The following is a 6,000-nucleotide window of genomic DNA, read 5'->3' as shown; positions in this document are numbered from 1 at the left end:
CTCCTTCATGAAATGAATGGTTCCAATCTTGAATCCATCCTTTATGGACATTGTTAGATGAGATCTGCGGCTCTTCATCACAGAAGTTATTAAGCTAAATCATTACGCTACCTTGATAACATTTATGTTGAAAATCAAATTGGGCCGAGCTTTAGATGTGACTTGCAACCGCCCCCTGACCTGAAACCTTCAGTGTGAGCCACATACAATGCATCATTGAAATTAAAGGAATTTAACAAACAAGTTCTGAAACTTGCATAAAATGAATCATTGATACCATATAATTTCTAATATTTATACCAATATTTATCAAAAGGGTGTCACTTTAATTGCAACATTGTCTCCAGTGATAAAATTACCAATATACGATAATATCACCAGTGTAATGAGTAATATGAAACAACATATTTATTCAAGTTGGCCAATAGAAACTTGGAAAACACATATTTTTAAAGAAATACAAAGATATGGATGCCAGTCATACCATACAAACTGAAAAGTGAAAACTATTAGTACCTACAAAATATTAGCATCTGGTTCAGTTACATTAATTTTACGGAGAAAACATTCAAAAACCTTATACAAGAAATACATGCTGATTATAACTACTCCTAACTGCACTCAGCTTTTTCCCCAACTTCATTTGATAAGGCCATTGCACTTCTCTAATGACATAGTTTTATAACATTTACCCCCGCACCTTAACCGGTAATAACTGTTCACATTAGTGTTGCTAAAACATAGCAAACACATTGCCAGGTAGCGATGCCTCTAGGCACTTTGTCGTAGCGATTACCTATGAATCATTAGTACAGTGTAAACTTAAACACTTTATTCGCAAACAGACAGGAAATTTATTTCAGTTCCTGAAAAGTTCCTCACTCTTTACTACAAATGTGATGCAATAAAGCAACATGAGATGTATGTCGCTGACATTGATGTTGACTTGTGTGTAAAAGAAGTGCATAATATTGATTGTATTTCATTGTTTTTAACACTGTATATCTCATGAGCTATAGTTCTATTTTGAATTAAAGTTTTAGTATAATGTCACTAATTTAAGGGACAAAAATGATAAATGGAACTCGAAATATTAATTTTATGCGACAAATTACTTCATATGCTTGATTAGGTTACCAACGTTCTCAAAACAGTTTCATACCTAATTGCATTTTGTGATGTTGGCAAAGTTGCTTATCCATCATAACAGGTGATTTATCTCATTTGATTAAAAAATAATTATGCAAAACTCGTTAATTCATTATTGTACTTAAACCTCATGTGATTTTTGTAATAAAGTCATTAAAAATGTCAAATCTTGTTAATTCCAAATCGTTGAAAAATGCAAGAATATTGTAAGTGCTTGTATATTCTTTGCACTTATGACAGACTTATGATAAAATGTTTTCGTTATTTCCGTGCCAATTAGCTAATATAATCCATGTATTTCAGTGATACACATGTTTAACTTAGATAACCAAGCTAGTGTATTGTTAATGACACCAAAGGGGAAATGAAAATATTAATACTTACTGCAATCAGGCAAACTGAGTAGGATGCCAAGAAAATGGATCATGAGATACAACCATCTTTACCCCTAGAAGATAAACTTTGGCAGTTGTTGCAAATTGTAGCACTAATGCATGATTAACTTAGAAACAGGAAAGTAAAGAATTTATATTTTGCTTGCGCAAATCACATAACCTAGTAATATTATCACATAAGTACAGAGATATTCAATGTCTATGCTGTCTGATTGGGGGAAAAGTTATCAAGCTCTTGTACATCAGATGTGGCTGACTTCATCAGGACTGATGAAGTTAAAGCAAATCTGATGAAACCACTGTGGACAGGGTGGATGAAACCTTGATAAAGTTTTGCTAGATAATTTCTCATGCAGTAACAGTTCCACTAATTTTAAGTGGCGTAGCCAAAGAATGGGGGGGGCACTGCAGCTCCATATTTTAAGCATTAAAGCATAAAGAAAATCATGCTATCATTAAGTTCTGTTTTGAACATCTTGCATCATACACAACATCAATCAAAAGGGGGTCAGGTCAAGAAAACATTATGAGTATCAAAGAAATGGACTTGTGCAGGCAATTGATCAAGAGACATACCTTAAAATGGGTCAGTAAGTTATAGCAACAATCAGTGCTATTTGGTTTAGGAAATACAACAGTCATTCTTCAGCAATGGGACAAAATGGGCTATTCCAGTAAAAACTGCCCCTCCCCCAGAAGACATGACCTTAATCTTCTACACATCAGGGAGTGTGAATTTAAATGGGGTTATCTGAATGGGTGATGCCATTTGAAATACACATCCCCTGTGTGGGAGATTAAGATCATGCCTTCCATAGGGGTGTATGGATTTCACCTGGAATAGCCCAATAATTCTTCAGCAATACAATCAAGTGGCAAAATGTACAATCTGTACATCCCAAGCATGACTTGATGGACCTGAATTGCAAGGTAAAGCTACCGTACTTGATTCTTGACATGGAGTGGTTCTTAGTAACCTTTGAGTATCATCAATTTTGAAGAAGAATAAGTACTATTAGTATTACTAGCTGTTCCTATATTTAATTCTCAAACACGGCATAGTACATTTGAAAGCAACAAGTGCATCCTATAAGCTTTGTAAACTGCGCACGACCCACCAATTGCACACAAAACACAACGAAAATTTATAAAACGATCACACTATGCAATGTTGTTATTAAGCAGCTAGTCGCTAAAGCCATGAAGGTTGGGGCTTTTATAAAGTATGCACTCACCTTCACACGACACCAGCTACATACCAAGAATTAAATACAGGAAAGATTACTGTAGTCCGTAATTGATCACTAATGGATTTAAGATCAATGTTATTTTGTGTGATCATTTTATCACTATCTTTCTTTAATTAATTTTTGCTTGCTTTTATCAATGTAACTGAGTCAAGTTAAAAATGACAACAATATAGCAAATTTCAATATTAATGGGCAAAATATAAAGTAATTACTCAATGGATCAAATGAATTAATGTTTAATTACTATCATGTCCAAAGTCACAAAATTATTACATCAAAACAAAATGGGTCTACTATTTTTCTATTTGTAGTCACTACTTGCCGGCATCCACTACTCAAAATATTGGCCAGCCCATCCATTATGACACGATATTGGATAGGCAAAAGACAAAATCCTATCTTTTATTCTCTAATTATTGTACACATGTACAAATATGGCACATGGCAGCTATTGCAGATAGGGCTTTCTTGTCTTAAACCCCCAATATAATTTCACTTGATTGTACTCCCACGCCAAATTCTGCACCCCTGCACATGAATGAATTCATAATATGTAGGTTAATGTATGCTAACCTATTAGCAAAGACACGAGACCAGCAAAAATATCAAGATAACAACACTTCTCTAAATAGGGCATGAGAGGAAGTCATATTTTGAACATTAGCTAAACATTACAAGATTCAAAATTGATGACGATGATGGCGGCACTGTTCTCATGTGAACTAGCCTTAACTTGATCAACACTGTGATGATTGATATTGAAATAATATACTGTAATATCATGATGTTGTCTAATCTTTACTAACCATTCACCTGATTTCCTTTATATATATTTCCCTATCATTTTATCATAGTTCCATCCATTTTTTGTGCATCCTTTGTTTCGTTTATTCTTGTCCCGTATTCGATTGAGCACCATACTCGCCTGAAATAACATGTTTAGCAGATAGTTAAATGCTTTGAATGGGATAGAGCTCATACATTTTCCCTGTAGAATTCTATACACTGAGTGCATGTATATGCAAGTTTCTTGTCAGCTTTATTCCATGTTTACAATAATTGTAAATTTGATTTGCCATTAAAAATTTTCAAACAAAAATATAAAAAAATAGAAATATATAAATACATTTATAAGTCTCCAGAAGCAAAATTATTAGAAGTATGAATGAAACATGTTATCTTCTGTATCTTGTAAGGTGTATTGGAGACATGATCACTAGAAGTGATTTGAGATGCAATCTTGCAACCTTTTCCTCTGTGCGTACAAGTAAATTGTTGAACATTATAATAATTTTACCAAATTTTGAATGCAAGCATGCAGTGACGAGAGTAACATGAATGCAGGTCATGTTATGATATGCTTCTAATGATGTTCTTCCAATGTATGAAGCCAGAAAAGATATCTTACACTTCCCATAATGCATTTCTTCCATTTCAATTTTCTGTACTGATTTGCTGTGTTGTGCCACATGGGTTGATAGTGACAAAATATACCTCGGTGAACAGAGCACATCCAGATCTTGCCAAATATGTTTATTTCTTTGACTATCGATCCATGTTCAGTCTATTCTCAAAATGAAAACAAGGGAAACCTGTACAAAGTAATGGGAGCATAATTTGTTGAAATGAGTGGATGTATCATTTTGCAAAGGATTCTGGGAAGGGTACGATATCTTCTCTGGTATGAAGCTGTTTATTTCAATGCATGGGCAATGCTGCATGAGCAGTGTTTTTCAGTGAATGATAAAATTACAGCAACATTTTTAGAGAAAAAATCTATTAAGCCACATGAAAGTGGTCTTCGTCAGATGAAAGTGGTCTTCGTCCAGAGAATTTTTATGATTTGATGAGGGAGGGAGATTTTTCCCTTCTTCAATGTAAAATTAGCATTGTTAGTATAGTTTGGTTCTTTTCCAACAGTGCTCAATCAAAACAAGGAGGCCCTTTGATTCTGAGGGACAACCCCCCTAGATAACCACATTAAGACTTGAAAGTGATCCTTGTTTTTTAATGCACTCATTTATCTGTGTAGTTTCTTTGTTTATTTGTTTGTTTAAATGTTGCTCCGTGTGGAGACACGCTTGGGTCCTGATGGGTTCTTAATGTATTCCAAAGTCTAAATTTTTATTGAAATTTCTTTTTAATCTGACTAATCACAGAAATTGAGATGGGAAGGATAAGAACAAAAAAAATGGCCTTAACTTATATTGCATGTTACACTATGTTTCTAATCACTTCAAATATATATTTTATTTAAACAAATAAATTGAACTAATTTTGTGCATGTATTTTATTTCCTATATTTTGTAGCAGCCAGATGAGGCTCTCATAAATATTATACCACTCATTGTCATTGCACACACACAGCGTTGGGCTATTCCATCTGAAATTCACACTCCCCCTGTTGAAGATTTTGGAAATATCTTACACAGGAATGAAATTAGCATATGTGACGTGTCATGTCAAAAGGAGACACTTTTGGGCAGAATCGTAAATGGAGAAATAGCCCAAAATCTGCCCGGGGTTGATTTTTTTTCACAAATTGGGTTTGTTGCGAATTTGTGATGTTTTTAAGGTTGAAAATATTGTCTGATAGTTTCAGACCGGAATATAACTGGCATCTTGTATTTTTTGAGACATTTTTCAAGGTAATTCCTACTCTCTACATTGTCAATACTATTTTTAAAGGTCGATATCTCAATTTCCAATTTTATAATACCATAACTTACGAACGCAATATCTTCGCTTAGGAATGTCCGATTTCATTGGGAAAACGGCGTTGTGGAGCAATATATCTCTATATTTAAGATATGTAAAAACCTCAAAATTTATAACCTGCCCAAAAGTGTCTCCTTTTGACATGACACGTCACATATAAGGTAGCTCCATTTGAATTTCATACACTCTCTGAGAAAGATTCAACCTGAATCTTCCACAGAGGGAGGGAGAGTTTAAAATGGAGTTGCTAATGTGCTAATTCCATTTAAAATTCATACTCCCTCTGTGGAACATATTTCCAAAATCTTCCACAGGGGTAATGTGGATTTCAAATGGAATAGCCCGTTGCGATGTAAATCATGCAAGAGAACCAGTTCAATCATTCAGCGTAAGTCATTGTATAACACTTTAAATATTTTTGGATTCACAACTTGTCCATTCTGTACAGTATGTGTACATCATCACTAATTCAATTTTTTATAAGGAAT

The sequence above is a fragment of the Amphiura filiformis genome, chromosome 6, assembly GCF_039555335.1.
Source record: "Amphiura filiformis chromosome 6, Afil_fr2py, whole genome shotgun sequence".
Taxonomy (NCBI): domain Eukaryota; kingdom Metazoa; phylum Echinodermata; class Ophiuroidea; order Amphilepidida; family Amphiuridae; genus Amphiura; species Amphiura filiformis.
The sequence above is the reverse complement of the archived record's forward strand: the minus strand, read 5'-3'. Positions refer to the sequence as shown.